The sequence below is a fragment of the Mustela nigripes genome, chromosome 13 (assembly GCF_022355385.1).
Source record: "Mustela nigripes isolate SB6536 chromosome 13, MUSNIG.SB6536, whole genome shotgun sequence".
Classification (NCBI taxonomy): Eukaryota; Metazoa; Chordata; class Mammalia; order Carnivora; family Mustelidae; genus Mustela; species Mustela nigripes.
Window position 1 is genome coordinate 124,888,327 of NC_081569.1, and position 15,787 is coordinate 124,904,113.

Genomic DNA, 15,787 nt, shown 5'->3' on the forward strand with positions numbered 1-15,787 from the left:
TTTCAAAGCTAATGTTCCACAATTAAGGGAAAAATATAACTGAAAGGTGATAAGCATGATGTTGATGCATCTTTTAATTTATTGATGAATTAAAAAAATAATAGATGTCAATTCAAAGAGAGTTTATATCTTCAGATTTTGAAAACAGGTGGAAGAAAATGTGAGTTTACCAGTAGATTTTCCACTGGAAATAGGACATTATAAAAATGATTCTCCAAATTTCTTGGAAGAGGCAGTCAGCTGATTGCATGATTATCTAATGATCGGGACTAAAACCGATACTCTTGAAACCTCCAACAAATTCCCTTGACTCAGTTTAATGAAGCAGCCAATATTAGATCTTATCACACTATCTGCCGTAAATCACACTTTTTATCTACCCAATTATAGAATTTTTATTTACTCGTGATTTTCAAAAAATCCACATTAAAGTAAAAACATCCTTTGAGGGTAGCATTTTCTTTATTTCCATTTTTAATTGAAGAGATATTATGAATTGCATTAGTTTTAGAGGGACTCTTTCTTTCAAATTCTGACTCTGAAAATTCTTAGCTGAGGAAATTTGGGCAAGAGCCCTGTGAGGTGTGTATTACCGTCTTCATTTTACATAGTGGACCTGAGGCTTAGTGAGATTAAGTGGGATAGGGTATGTGAAGCTCTTTTAGTAGAATGCTTGCCCATAAAAGGTATTCAGTAATTGGTGGCTGCTTTTAGTAGGAGTAACAATGGCAACAGTCAATGTTCTATTGGCTTCTTTATAGAAAACATGAAATAGAAGATGGAAGTGGTCTGTGTTTCACCATTTTACAGGTGTAAGCTTTATCAAATTTATATTTGGAGGGCTCCTGGATGGCACAGTTAGTTGAATGTCTGACTCGTGGTTTCAGCTCAGGTTGTGATCTCAGGGTTGTGGGATCGAGTCCTACATTGGGCTTTGTGCTCAGTGTGGAGACTGCTTGAGATTCTCTCTCCCTTTTCCTCACTCTCAAATGAATAAATGAATCTTTGAAAAAAAAAAAGTTATTTTGGGGGGCTAGACTGTACTCCAGCTGAAGTTTAAAACCCAGGAGAACTGTTTTGTTTTCATTTAGGACTCTCAGTAAGTTATAAAGAAACCCGCCATTCTTGTAATTTTCTCTGATAAATCCTCAATGTCTTTTACCCATTGCTGATATGTAATTGCTACCTCTTTTGGATGTCTGTTGTTGTATAACAAATCACCCCAACTAAGTGGCTAAAATAACAACTATTTTATTATAGAGGTCATGATTATGTGGATTAGGATTTCAGGCAGTGGTAAACTGTACTTCTCTTCTGCTTCACGTGGCCTTCACTGGGATCACTGGTTGTTTTTTCAGCAGTGTCTGGATCAATAGAGAGGGTCTAAGATAACTGTGCTTTCCATGCCTGGCCCCTTGAAGGTGACTGTTAGGAAACTAGGCTTAGGGGCGCCTGGGTGGTGCAGCTGGTTAAGTGACTAATTCTTGGTTTAGGCTCAGGTCTGATCTCGGGGTCATGAGATTGAGCCCAGCATGGGTCTCTATGCTCAGTGCAGAGTCTGCTTAAGTTTCTCTCTCCCTCTGCCCCTACCCCTTGCTCTCTGTCTCAGATAAATAAATAAATCTTAAAAAAAACAACAAACAAACAAACAAAAAAACCTCAACTAGGCCCTCTCCATCTCCATGTGATAATTCCCATAAATTATGATGGCTTGTGCAAGGGTCTTGGCAGTGGAAAGGAAGGGGGTACATTTTTTGCATATTAGGATAGTAGAATCAACATGACATGGTGAAGGATTAGAAAGAGGTGATAAGCAGGGTGCCTGGGTGGCTCAGTGGGTTAAGCCTCTGCCTTTGGCGCAGGTCATGATCCCAGAATCCTGGGATCAAGCCCCGCATCAGGCTCTCTGCTCGGCAGGGAACCTGCTTCCTCCTCTTTCTCTGCCTGCCTCTCTGCCTATGTGTGATCTCTTGTATGTCAAATAAATGAAAAAAAAAATCTTAAGAAAAATAGTAGGAAAAAAAAAAAAGAAAGAGGTGAGAAGGAAAGAAGACACAGGGATACCCCTCAGGTATCTGGAATTTGCAGTAAGATAAATGGATGTGCCATGTACTGGCTCAGCAAATAATGGAGGAGTGGTAGATCAGAGGGAGAGGCTGATTTCAGTTTGGGGCATTTAAGTAGTGAGATACATGTGAGACATCTCGGAAGAGACATCAAGGAGACCAGCAGGTAAATGGCTCAGTGCTAAAAAGAGGGACCTAGACTATGTGTGTAAACTTGAGAAGAGTCAGTTAAGGTCACATGGAGAGAATCATAGAGGAAGAAGAGAAGAAGACACAAGCCTGGGTCATATGGAACCCCAATGTTTAAAAGTAAGGAATGAGAAAGACCAGCCAAGGAGTGTGGAATCACAGAGGCCAAGGGAGAGGGTCTAGGTAAGTTTAGAATGATCCACTATTTTGAATCCTGTGGATAGCTGTAAGATGCAATGACCAGTTTTAGCACTGTGTTAAACATAACTATTTATTGACAGAGTAGATAGCTATTTATCTTTGGAATGCCAGCCCTAGGTCACCAACAATTTTAGCGCATATTTTCTACCTTTGTAATTCCTATCGGCACAATCTAAGCAAGAACTGGGAGCCCAACTCACAGGAAAAATATAGTGCGTTAGCAGGAGAAGGTTGAAAAAGCAGTGAAGGGATGGGTAGAAGTGGGAATGATGAGCCAGGAGTCCTTCCATAGCCCTAATTCAGCCAATTGACCAAATCACATCACCAAAAAAGGCACAGGGAGAGAGGGAGGGCTGCTGAGGAAGGACATCCATGCAACCGAATGACATTATGCTCTTTAACTGCTAATGTTCTCCCTGAGCGTTTTCAGTAAGTGCTAGCAATATGCGATGACCTTGGCCATCAGCACACCTTAGTTCAGTACCTCTGCTTGCAGCAGAACCAACCTGGTGAGGGACTGACTGCTTCACAAATAAGACAGCTTTAGTTCTCTGCGGGGAGTGCTAGAGAAGCACTCCCCGCAGAGTGCATCTCACAGGAGATGAATTAGATGAGACAGATCATTCTATACTGACATTTGGTTTCATGCTTTCTATCTCAATTCTTTAAGGGAAGGAGGCGGATTTTTCAGCTTTCTTTCTGTCATGCGAATAGCATGATGCTTTGTTTATAGTCATTGCTTAATAAATGATTACAAAATAAAGGTATTAAGCATTTGTGTGGCAGGAGTCCAAAAGTCTTTACTTACCCTTTGTGCCAACTGAAACCATTTGCAGATAATAATGTAGGATATCTATTAGGCAAATCTGCAGAATGCAAGATGTATTATTCTCTTGTTTTCTAAGATATTAGACTGACTACCTCATACATCAGAGAAATAGCCTTTTAAAAATCCACTTGCCGAATTATCCTCTTTTTAATTTTTGTATTTAGTAGTTTCTTTGCTCTATAAAATTAACTCTTTTGCTCATAGGGAGAAAATTGATATTCCTAAGAGAAATGTTAACGCCTACAATCTTAATGAGGAAAAGGCCATAATTATAACAAAGCAGTTGCTTTTAAGAGCTGTAGGGTGTATATAGAGCTTCATTACAAATTGGTTTCTTTGATTTTTTTTTTTTTGAGAAAGGGGCAGAAAATCAAATGAATAAATGAAGACTATATTTGGAGTCTGAAGATTTTGTTTTGAATTTAAACTGTTGTCCTTACTGACCTAGATTCTCAGTTCTCTTGAATATTGCACTTTCCACTTTCTTTAGTTTCAATTTACTGTTCCTTTGTAAATTTCTGTGAAAGATATGTAAATAATTTATTTCTAGCCTTCATTTCCAACCCATTCTTTTTAAAGCTATACATTTTCTTCTGAGTGTAACTTTAACTGCATGTTATAGGTTTTGATTTGTCATATTTTTATTGTCATTTAGCTGAAATTATTTTCTAGTGCCTATTGTGATTTCTTCTTTGATTCATGCTTATTTACAAGTGCATTGTTTACTGATCAGAGAACTTGATTTGAATTTTTTGCAAGCTACTGAGACTTGCTTTCATGGCCCTACATATGGTCAATTTTGATAAACGTTCTGTGTGTCCTTGAAGAGAATACATACTCTGCAATTGCCGGATACAATATTTTATACAAGTCAATGAGGTTGAGTTTGCAAATTATGTTGTTCAAGCTTTATTAATTTCTTATTAGTATTTTTATTTTTCTTGTATGGATGTTCTATCTGATAAAGCTCTATTGAAACAAATCCCCACTATGATGGTGGGTATCTATTTTATTTTTTCAGTTCTGTCAGTTTCTGCTTTACATGGTTTGAATCTCTGCTCCTACAGATATTCAAATTTAGAATCATTATATCTCTCTGTAGTAATCCTTTTTATCATAATAAAATTTCCATTTTTATATATAGTGATACTTCAGGGTTAATGTACAGTGGGGAATTTATATCTATTTTCTCTTGGTTATTGTTTGCATGTTAATATTTTTATCCTAATACTTTTAGTCTTTCTATATCCTTGTGTTTAATGTATGTCCCTTGTAAGAAACATATAGTTGAATTTTTTTTATTAACCTACCTGACAATCTTTGTATTGTAATTGGAATATTAAGTCCTTTTACATTTAATGCAATTAATATAAATACTGATTATTTGGTATTAAATCTAGTATTTGTTTTAGAAGTTCTTTATTTTAATTTCTTGCCCTTTTTGTACTATTTAATTTTTTTTCGATTTTGTTTACTTGAGAGAGAGAGAGAGAAAAAGAGAGAGAGAGAGAACAAGCAGGAGGAGCAACAGTGAGAAAGCAGACTCCCCACTGAGTGCGGAGCCCTGTGTGGGACTCCAGGCAGGGCTCAATCCCAGGGCCCTGAGATCATGACTTGAACCCAAGTCAGATGCTTAACCAAATGAGCCACCTGGATGTCTCTTGTATTAATTTATTTTTGTGATGATAATCCTCACTACAGTTAGCTTGTTAGTTATATGTTCTTTTACAATTATTTTAGTTGTTGCCCTATGGATTAAAACATATAATCATTATGGTGTTGCTGCTCTGAGGAACACAGGTGGCAGTGGCTAAGAAAGAAGGAAGATGGGGCAGCAAGCCAGAATGGGGGACAATGTTGGAGGTTTGGATTGATGAAACCCTCATGAGGAACACCCTCTAAACTCCCATGGTAAGTGTGGATTCTTATAGGGAAGGCCCATGTTGTTGACATCTTGTAGGCTTTGGTTCTGGATCTTGAGAAGGAAGCTGTGGAATTAGTGATAGTGATGCTTTTTAGGATTGGGGGATACTCCCTACCCAAAAATTTGCTGGAAAATTGACTTGTATTAGGAATGAGCAAAAGGCCTAATAGGTTGGAATTCAGGGAAGACACAGAGATTCCTACTGAGAGCAACCAACTAATGATTGCATTTTAAAGAGATTTCTGTGATTGAGTTGTCTTTTGGAAGACTAAACCCATTTCAAGAGGATTTAGAGCTGGTCCTCACCTTGAGAAAGCAGTGGTTTGTTTACGAGAAGCCACTTCTGATTTAAGGATCTACCCAGTCTGCCTAATCAAGGAGAAGACTGCTATTTTTTTTTTTTTCTGTTCTACATGTACCAAAGGTGACAGCTGTCCCTCCCATCACTGTGAATTTGCACTAGGAAATGAAACTGCACATCATGGCAAGAAGGGAGCTGTTTTCAATAGGTGTGCAGTGTTCAGCAAATGGAGATTGACAAAAAAATGTGAGATTCCTTGTTACTGGGAAAATCAGCCAAAGGGATGTCAGAAACTAACTGCACTTTCCATCCACAAAGGAGGGCATTATATTGATGGCCTTTTCCTGCCTCCAAGCAAAACTGTTGACCACTGTGTCTGAGTCACCAGAGGGAAAGTGAAGGCTAACCAGCTCACAGTTCAACAGAATAAATTGTCTGTCCAGTCTAATTCTTCCCTTCAGCTGCAAAGTATTATGAGAATAGAAAGTTCGAAAATGTTCCTAGCCCCACCCATCTACCAGTTATAATCAATGCTGCAGGTGATGATGGAGATGTTGATGGTCAGTTGTCTGAAAAAGGTGATGAAACCAAGACATCCATCCTGTAACTGCCTCCCAAAGTTCATAATGGATTATGGACAGCCTCTGCCCAGAAACCCGGGGTCAATTTGAAGCAAGGGGAATGTTTGAATTTTGGAATAAAAACTCTTGAATTAAATCAAAGAAAATGAAGGAAAAAATCCAAGAAGCAAGGTGAAATTTCTTCTGGAGTTTCCAGTCTTTTACACCAACCTCAGCCCATTCCAGGTCCTGAAGAGGAGAATGTCTGGACTGTAGTGAGGACAGTAACTTTTTCCAGCAAACAAGGGGACTTGTTTGACTGAGTCTCACCAAGAGACGGGTAAAACAAAAATTTTCAGTAGGTGGTGAGGGCAATCCTTCATTAAAGCACAGCCTTGCACAGAGGTTAAGGAAAACAGTGGAAGCTACTACTAACTCTGGCAAACCACCAAAGAAAGTTCATGTTTCCAAGTCTCAAGGAGCGTTTAGGCAAGTCAGCTGGTCTAAACATGGAGGGGAGTCAGCAGAGAGTGTCACTAAAGTTGGTGAGATCCATGTGAAGACATTAGAAGAAATTCTTTAAAAAAGCTAATTAGAAACATGTAAAATTGCAAGTTAAACTCAAGACAAAAGGAATTCCAAAAGTTGATGATTCTACTTTAGGAACAAGAAGCATCTCCACTCTCTGATTTGAAACTTTCTCTGAGATCCTGGCTGAAATGAAACATCAGCAGCAGGAAGCAGAGAGACAAAAAAGCAAAAAGGATGTGACTAAAGACTGATAGTGAAATTAAAAACAAACAAACAAACAAACAAACAAAAAGGAACCAAACAGTGGTTTCGCCACCTATAGTTACCAGCAAAGAACAATCAGAGGAGCCTGCAGGTAGAACATAGTCTATGCAGGTAGTGCACATCAAGATGCTGGAGAAAATTAAATAGGGGAAGGCACTGCAGGTACAGCAGAGCTCTGAGAGCAGGACTAGCTCACAGCCTCAGCTTGAGGCCACCCCCCTCCCCAGGCATAAGGTAGCTTCTCTGAATCAAAAAACAAACAACAGGGGGCGCCTGGGTGGCTCAGTGGGTTAAGCCGCTGCCTTCGGCTCAGGTCATGATCTCAGGGTCCTGGAATCGAGTCCCGCATCGGGCTCTCTGCTCAGCAGGGAGCCTGCTTCCTCCTCTCTCTCTCTCTGCCTGTCTCTCTGCCTACTTGTGATCTCTCTCTGTCAAATAAATAAATAAAATCTTAAAAACAAACAAACAAACAAACAAAAACAGGTATAAAAGAAGACAAACTTTAAGAAGGAAGTGAAGATGCTTCTCAGAACAGTGTTTCTAGAACAGAGGCTGAAGAGACCTCAGTAGAGACTACAGGAGTTGGCGTCACTAAAACTCAAGTCAAGAGAAATGAGACCATGAGACGGAAGCACATGCCAAAATAGCTGGAGAGGGGAACCTCACAGAAGGAAAAATCAGTGTTGACACACTTTTGGGGAGATGGAGACTCTTGGAATACTCAGACAACAGAAAAGCCAGTGCTCACTCCTGTGCCGGGCCTCACACAGCACCTGGCAAAGTGGCTTCCCACAAAGCCATTCCAAAAGGCAGAGGTAGAAACCTGAGGCACTGGGAACACATTACTGAATGTGAGATGTGCAGCACAGACCTTGGAAAAAAGGGGTAAAGCTAAACCCAAAGTCAATGTGAAGCCATTTGTGGTTAAAGTTGTCTCACCCCCTAAACAGCCCCCAAACATAAGGCAGTGGAGGTCCACCCTGCTGTGACTGCAGCTGTGAAGCCGCTCAGCTCCAGGCATCCTACAGGAAAGTTCCACTAAAAAAGCAGCTGTAGTGGTTATCCCACTCCTTTCTGAGGACAAGTCAGTCACTATGCCTGAGATGGAAAAATCTAGAGTGATTGTGCTGCCTCCAGCCCAGTCCCCTTCAGATTCCTCCCTTCTGGAAGTTTCTGGCCCTTCATCCCAGATGGCCATGAAAACCCTCTGACTCACCTTCACCTCAACAGGAAAGTGTCCCCTTTCTATGTAGGATGATTTTGAGAAACTAATGGGAAATTTCAGGAGGGAAATTGGAAGCTGAGATCGACTTGGATCCTGGAAAAGATGAAGATGAACTTCTGCTTGAGCTATCAGAAATGATTGATAGCTGAAGGTGGTAGAACCTTTAAAAAATTGGGGTGCCTGGGTGGCTCAGTGGGTTAAACCTCTTCCTTTGGCTCAGGTCATGGTCTCAAGGTTCTGGGATCGAGTCCCACATCGGGCTCTCTGCTCAGCAAGGCATCTGCTTCCCCCGTGCTCTCTCTCTCTGCCTACCTCTCTGCCTACTTGTGATCTCTGTCTGTCAAATAAATAAATAAAATCCTTAGAAAATTAAAAAAAAACCATAAAACAAAACAAAACAAAACAAAAACCTGGACTTCGTTTCATCTATTACAACATTTATCCAAGATGATAATTTCTTCAGTCTGGAATTTGTCCCAAGTCAGAAGTATACCTCTGAATTGCCTTTATGTGTCCTGAATTCCTTGGGGTCAGATTTTTAAAGTCCCTTGATAAACAATTTGTCCATTTGATGCCATGGTTTAACATCCATGAGAAAATTGTTCTTACACCTCTCCACAGAAAAACTGAGAGGGAGATTCAAGTTGAAGGCTGCAAGAAAACGTTGTGACTCCTTGAGGTATTTTGCCAGTTTGGGCTTTTCCCCCTGCTTTGCTATAATATTTCTTTTATGTATTGTCTTAATGTACTTATTAATGTAACCTGAGTTTGAAAAGGATGAAAACCATCTGTTGCCGCTAAGGAGCAAATTTCACACTATCACTAAATGAAAGATCCACTCCATCTGTTTTAAGTTGTATGTCTTTTAAAGGTATTTCAAGATTCAACTAAGGTTTAGAGAATGTTGAGCAGCTCTGGAAGCTTGTAATCTGGACACAACTTTTTCAACCTGATTTCCATGCTTCTGCTGCTCTGTAAGCCTCTGAAGAGCAATAGCTAATTTACTATTATTGTAATTTTTTAAGGCTTTAAATTGCCCTCAGGGGTCTTCTGAAATGAATTTTCTATTTCTGGGATTCCCTGGCTTCTTAATAAGAGGTGGTGACATAATGATTAGAGGAATTTTTTTTAGTACTTGGCTCCCACTGGCACTGAATTATTACAGGGATAAAAATTGGTTAGCTTTTTATTTCTAACTCTCCCAGCAAACTCCTCTTGCCCAGTATTTATTTGATGCCCTTTAACTGCCAGTGGGGGGTGGGGGAATGATCTCTTCAAGCTGCCAATATTCATCTCTGGACTCTAGCAATACACTGAATTGTACTGTAGCAGGGGTGATTGAGATGCTCTGGGGGTGTATTATATACTTTCCAGTTTTCTTCATTTCTGAGTTGAATTTTCTTTTCTTGATGTCAGTCTCCTTCATATCAGCTCAAGGTTTAGACTTGTGAAGGAAAAAGGATGATGGGGATAAGACTATTGAAAGGAGACATATAGTACATAATCAGAAGGAAAGAAGGACTTTCCGTTCTGGATATTTTGCTGTCAGGTGGCCAATTTTGTTTCTCATAGGGAAATCTGATCCACCTGTCATGTTGGCTCTCAAGGAACTGCTGTTATAAGTGGCTCATCAAGAAATGAACTTCAGGGGTGCCTGGGTGGCTCAGTGGGTTAAAGCCTCTGTCTTCAGCTCAGATTATGATCCCGGGATCCTGGGATCGAGCCCCGCATCGCGCTCTCTGCTCAGCGGGGAGCCTGCTTCCCTGCCTGCTTCCCTGCCTGCTTCTCTCTGCCTGCCTCTCTGCCTGCTTGTGATCTCTGTCAAATAAATAAAATCTTAAAAAAAAAAAGAATTGAACTTCATGTAGCCTTTTTGGGAATATTGAAAAGGAAGAAAGCCACAAGACTGCCCATTCAGTCTTGGAAAAATATGGATTATTCTGCACAAGCAAAAATAACTTGAAACTTGTGTATAGACACCTTTTTACCAATCCATCTTCAGCTGACTGAAAGTTGTGTAATAGCCCTTCTCCAAAGCAGGAGTGGAAGGTTCTGGTTTCAGCACAGATTTACTACCAGATAGACTTCACACATATATTCAGAGCCGTCTATCCTAAAGCAACAGAACATACATTTTTCCTTGGGGGCATATGGAACATTCTCCAGAATAGATCACATCCTGGATCACAAATCAGGTCTCAACCCGTATCAAAAGACTGAAATCATTCCCTGCATATTTTTGGATCATAATGCTTTGAAACTTGAACTCAATCACAAGAGGAGATTTGGAAAGAACTCAAATACATGGAGGTTAAAGAGCAACCTCCTAAGAATGAATGGGTCAACCAGGAAACTAAAGAAGAATTTTAAAAATTCATGGAAATAAATGAAAATGAAAACATAACTGTTCAGAATCTTGGGGATGCAGCAAAGGCGGTCCTAAGAGGGAAGTACATTGCAATACAAGACTTTCTCAAGAAACAAGGAAGGTCTAAAATATACCACGTAACCTTACACCTAAAGAAGTTGGAGAAAGAACAGCAAGTAAGGCCTAAATCCAGCAGGGGAAGATAATTAATAAAGTATAGAGCAGAGATCAATGAAATAGAAGTCAAAACAACAGTAGAACTGGTCAACGAAACTAGAAGCTTGTTCTTTGGAAGAATTAATAAGGTTGATAAACCCCTGGCCAGACTTATCAAAAAGAAAAGAGAAAGATCCCAAATTAATAAAATCATGAATGAAAGAGGAGAGATCACAACCAATACCAAAGAAATACAATTATAAGAACATATTATGAGCAACTGTATGCCAACAAATTAGGCAATCTGGAAGAAATGGGTGCATTCCTAGAGATGTATAAGCCACCAAAACTGAAACAGGAAGAAATTGAAAATCTGCACAGACCCATAACCAGCAAAGAAACTGAAGCAGTAATCAAAAATCCCTCAACAAACAAGAGTCTGGGGCCGGATGGCTTCCCAGAGGAATTCTATCAAACATTTAAAGAAAAATTAATACCTATTCTTCTGAAGTGGTTTCAGAAAATAGAAATAGAAGGAAAACTTCCCAACTCAAGCATTACCTTGATTCTAAAACCAGACCTAGACCCCACCAAAAAGGAGAATTATAGACCAATATCCCTGTTGAACGTGGATGCCAATATTCTCATAAAGATACTAGCCAATAGGATCCGACAGTGCATTAAAAGGAGTATTCACCATGACCAAGTGGGATTTATTCCTGGGCTGCAAGCATGGTTCAACATCTGCAAATCAATCAATGTGATATACTACATTAATAAAAGAAAGGACACTCAATAGATGCAGAAAAAGTCTTTGACAAAGTACAGCATCCTTTCTTGATCGAAACTCTTCAAAGTGTAGGGACAGAGAGTACATACCTCAATATCATCAAAGCCATCTATGAAAAGCCCACAGCGAATATCATTCTCAATGGCGAAGAACAGAGAGCTTTTCCCCTAGGGTCAGGAACATGGCAGGGATGTCCACTATCACCACTGTTATTCAACATAGTACTAGAAATCCTAGCCTTGGCAATCAGACAACAAAAAGAAATAAAAGGGGAGCACCTGGGTGGTTCAGTGGGTTAAGCCTCTGCTTTCAGCTCAGGTCATGATCTCAGGGTCCTGGGATTGAGCCCCATGTTGGGAATCTCCACTCAGCAGGGAGCCTGCTCCCCTCCACCTCTGCCTGACTCTCTGCCTATTTGTGATCTCTGTCTGTCAAATAAATAAATAAAAATCTTAAAAAAAAAAAAGAAATAAAAGGCATCTGAATTGGCAAAGAAGAAGTCAAACTCTCACTTTTTGCAGTTGATATGATATTTTATGTGGAAAACACAAAAGGCTCCACTCCAAAATTCCTAGAACTCATACAAGAATTCAGAAGTGTCAGGATATAACATCAATGCACAGAAATCAATTGCATTTCTATACACCAACAGCAAGACAAAAGAAAGAGAAATTAAGGAGTTGATCCCATTTACAATTTTACCCCAAACCATAAGATACATAGGAATAAACCTAACGAAAGAGACAAGGAATCTGTACTCAAAGAACTGTAAAGTACTCATGAAAGAAATTGAGGAAGCCACCAAGAAATGGAAAAACGTTCCATGCTCATGGATTGGAAGAACAAATATTGTGAAAATGTCTATGCTACCTAAAGCAGTCTACATGTTTAATGCAATCCCTATCAAAATACCATCAATTTTTTTCAAAGAAATGGAACACATAATCCTAAAATTTATATGGAACCAAAAAAAAGGCCCGAATAGCCAGAGGAATGTTGAAAAAGAAAACCAAAACTGGTGGCATTGCAATTCCATACTTCAAGTTCTATTACAAAGCTATCATTATCAAGACAGTACGGTACTGGCACAAAAACAAACACATAGATCAATGGAACTGAATAGAGAGCCCAGAAATAGACCTCAAACATTGCGGTCTACTAATCTTTGCCAAAGCAGGAAAGAATGTCCAATGGAAAAAAGACAGTCTCTTCAACAAATGATGTTGGAAAAATTGGATAGCCATATGCAGAAGAATGAAACTGGACCATTTCTTTATACCATACGTAAAAATAGACTCAAAATGGACAAAAGGCCTTAATGTGAGACAGGAATCCATCAAAATCATAGAAGATAACATAGGTAGCAACCTCTATGACCTTGGACATAGGAACTTCTTGTTAGATATGTCTTCAAAGGCAAGAGAATCAAAGGCAAAATGAACTATTGGGACTTCATCAAGATAAAAAGCTTCTGCACAGCAAAGGAAATAGTCAACAAAACCAAAAGACAACTGACAGAATAGGAGAAGATATTTGCAAATGACATATCAGATAAAGGGCTAGTATCCAAAATTGATAACTTATCAAACTCAACACCCAAAGAACAAATAATCCAATCAAGAAATGAGCTGAAGACATGAACAGGCTTTTCTACAAAGAAGACATCCAAATAACCAACAGACACATGTTCAATATCACTGGGCATCAGAGAAAGACAAATCAAAACCACAATGAGATACCACCTCACACCAGTCAGAATGGTTAAAATTAAGAAGTCAGGATACAACAAATGCAGAGAAAGGGGAACCTGCTTACACTGCTGGTTGGAATGCAAGCTGGTGCAGACACTCTGAAAAACAGTATGGAGGTTCCTCAAAAAGTTGAAAATAGAGCTATGACCCAGCAATTGCACTACTAGGGATTTATCCTAAAAATACAGATGTAGTAGTCTGAAGGGACAACTTCACCCCACTATTTATAGCAGCAGTGTCCATACTAGCCAAACTATGGGAATAACCCAGATGTCCATTGACAGATGAGTGGATAAAGAAGATGTACACACATACACACACACACACACACACACACACACACTGGAATACTACTGAGTCATCAAAAAATGAAATCTTGCCATTTGGAATGGTGTGGATGCAACTCGAAGATATTATGCTAAGCAAAATAAACCAATCAGAGAAAGATAATTATGTGATTTCATTCATATGTGGAATTTAAGAAACAAAACAGGATCATAGAGAAACATAGGGGAAAATAAGCAAGATGAAATCAGAGAGGGAGACAAACCATAAGAGACTCTTAATCATAGGACACAAACTGAGAGTTGCTAGGTTGGGGGATGGGGTAAATGGGTGATGGACATTGGGGAGGATGCATGATATAATGAGCACTGGGTATTATATGGTACTGATGAATCAAAGAACTCTACCTCGGAAACTAGTAACACATTATGCTTAATTAATTAAATTTAAATAAAAAAATAAATACTAAAAGAAAATAAAACACATATTCATTACTTATAAAAGTCTAATAGAATTTAGTACTGGTAGCATTTCTCAGACAACTCAAGGACTTTAGGACACTTTAACACCATTTATAACTCTCCCATCCATTGTTTATTTGCTATTGTGTATTTTAATTTTGTGGATATAGGTAGTCCTTGCTTTGCATGGTCCCAATATGCATAATGTTAAATTACCATTATTTAGTTGAATTTAAATAATAGCTGGTCCCAAAAGCAGGGTTCAGGTTGTGGCTACCATTATATATTAACTGTGAATAATGAATAATTGCACAAAGTACAAGCTTTGCTGCTAGCTCTTCAATGTGTGCATCACTATGTAAGTAACAAATGTATATGGTGATAGGTGACTAATTACACCACTTCTTTTAAAGTCATTAGTGATTGGTCCCTGAGCACCTGCTATTCAGTCCACAAACAGCTTTACTGTTTGTGCAGTGGTATTGCCCCTTTGTCTTCTAGTGATAAACGCATATGACACTTTATAAAAGCGAATAACTGGAAGAGGGAAATGTCCAGCAGAGATGAAGGAACAGCAAAGAAACAAAATGTGATAATGCTGGAAATGACATTTGAATCATATGTAAATGGAGTCATAGGAGAACTAGCTGACCATGTGAATGTGATACTGCCACCATTTGAGAGACTCTAGATATTCCAAAAAAGGAATTAGTGAAGGCAAATTATTGACATCAATGAGAAAAGTGATTGCAGACAGAAGGATGAAGATGTCCCAAAAGAAATGATGCCAATAAAAAAACATGCATTAAAGGAGCTCTTAGAAATATTTTATGACATTGAAAGAACAGAGAATTAAATCATGGAAGCTGTTTCAGATCTAGAAAGAAGTATGACAATTTGCCAAAACATTGATGTGATGCTCTTGCAAGTTACATAGCAAAGAGAAAAAAGGCAAGCACTGTTTAAATTACTCTTGATAAGTTTTTTTTTTTTTTACAAAGAAATAAAATATTTTAGGTCTAAATCCTTTTTAACATTTAAAATTACAGTGTGCTAAATATCAGTTTACAGTTTTTCCTTTCTCTATATGTTTATAATCAATAGTAAAGGAAGTTTTACTGTTTTCATAAAAATTTTAAAAGTCACAAAAAATCACAATTTTTCTCTGATTATAATGAAACTTTCCATAGTTTCAGCATGCAGTTTCATGATCCTATACTATCATGCAGTGCAAGGATTGCCGAGATTTTAAACCCAGTAAGATATTTTTTATTTTGTTTTGTGCAGCCAAGGTTCATTTATATTTACCTTTTCATTTACTTTTGTTTTTCATTTCCTTCTGTATTTCTGTACTACCATTTGGCATTGTTTCCCTTTAAGATTGTTAAATGAAAAATCAGCTATCAATTTTAGTGCCAGTTCTTTGAAACTCTGTGGGTCTTTCCCTACTTTGGCTGGTTTTAATAATTTTCATTTTGTCTTTTTTTTTTTTAAGATTAATTTATTTTAGAGAGAGTGCATAGGTGAGAGGAGGGGCAGAAGGAAAGAGGGGAAGCAAAATTCCCATTGAGTGGGGAGCCCAATGTGGGTCTTGATCTCAGGACCCTGAAATCATAACCTAAACCTAAAGCAAGAGTTGGACCCTCACCCCTGCGTGAGCCATGCAGATACCACTTGTCTTTAGTTTTTAATACCTTTACCACTATGTACCTTGATATGGTTCTTTGTATTTTTTTCTGTTGGGGTTTGCAGTACTTCTTATATCTGCCAATTGATTCCCCTATGAGTTTTAGAAATTTCTCTTCAAATATTGCTTCTCTCATCCTTTCTCCTTTCTTTTTTTTGGGACCCAATGTTAGGTATGCTAGATTTTTTTTTGCTGTGCC

General features: G+C 38.6%; 1 protein-coding gene and 1 pseudogene across 1 annotated transcript in view; one reads left to right on the top strand and one right to left on the bottom strand.

The window, feature by feature from the left end:
- TSHR (thyroid stimulating hormone receptor) overlaps positions 1–15,787 on the bottom strand; it is a 162,498-nt gene that overhangs the window by 49,929 nt on the left and 96,782 nt on the right. The window lies entirely within an intron of this gene.
- On the top strand, positions 5,581–8,239 carry LOC131998888 (zinc finger CCCH domain-containing protein 11A-like; annotated as a pseudogene).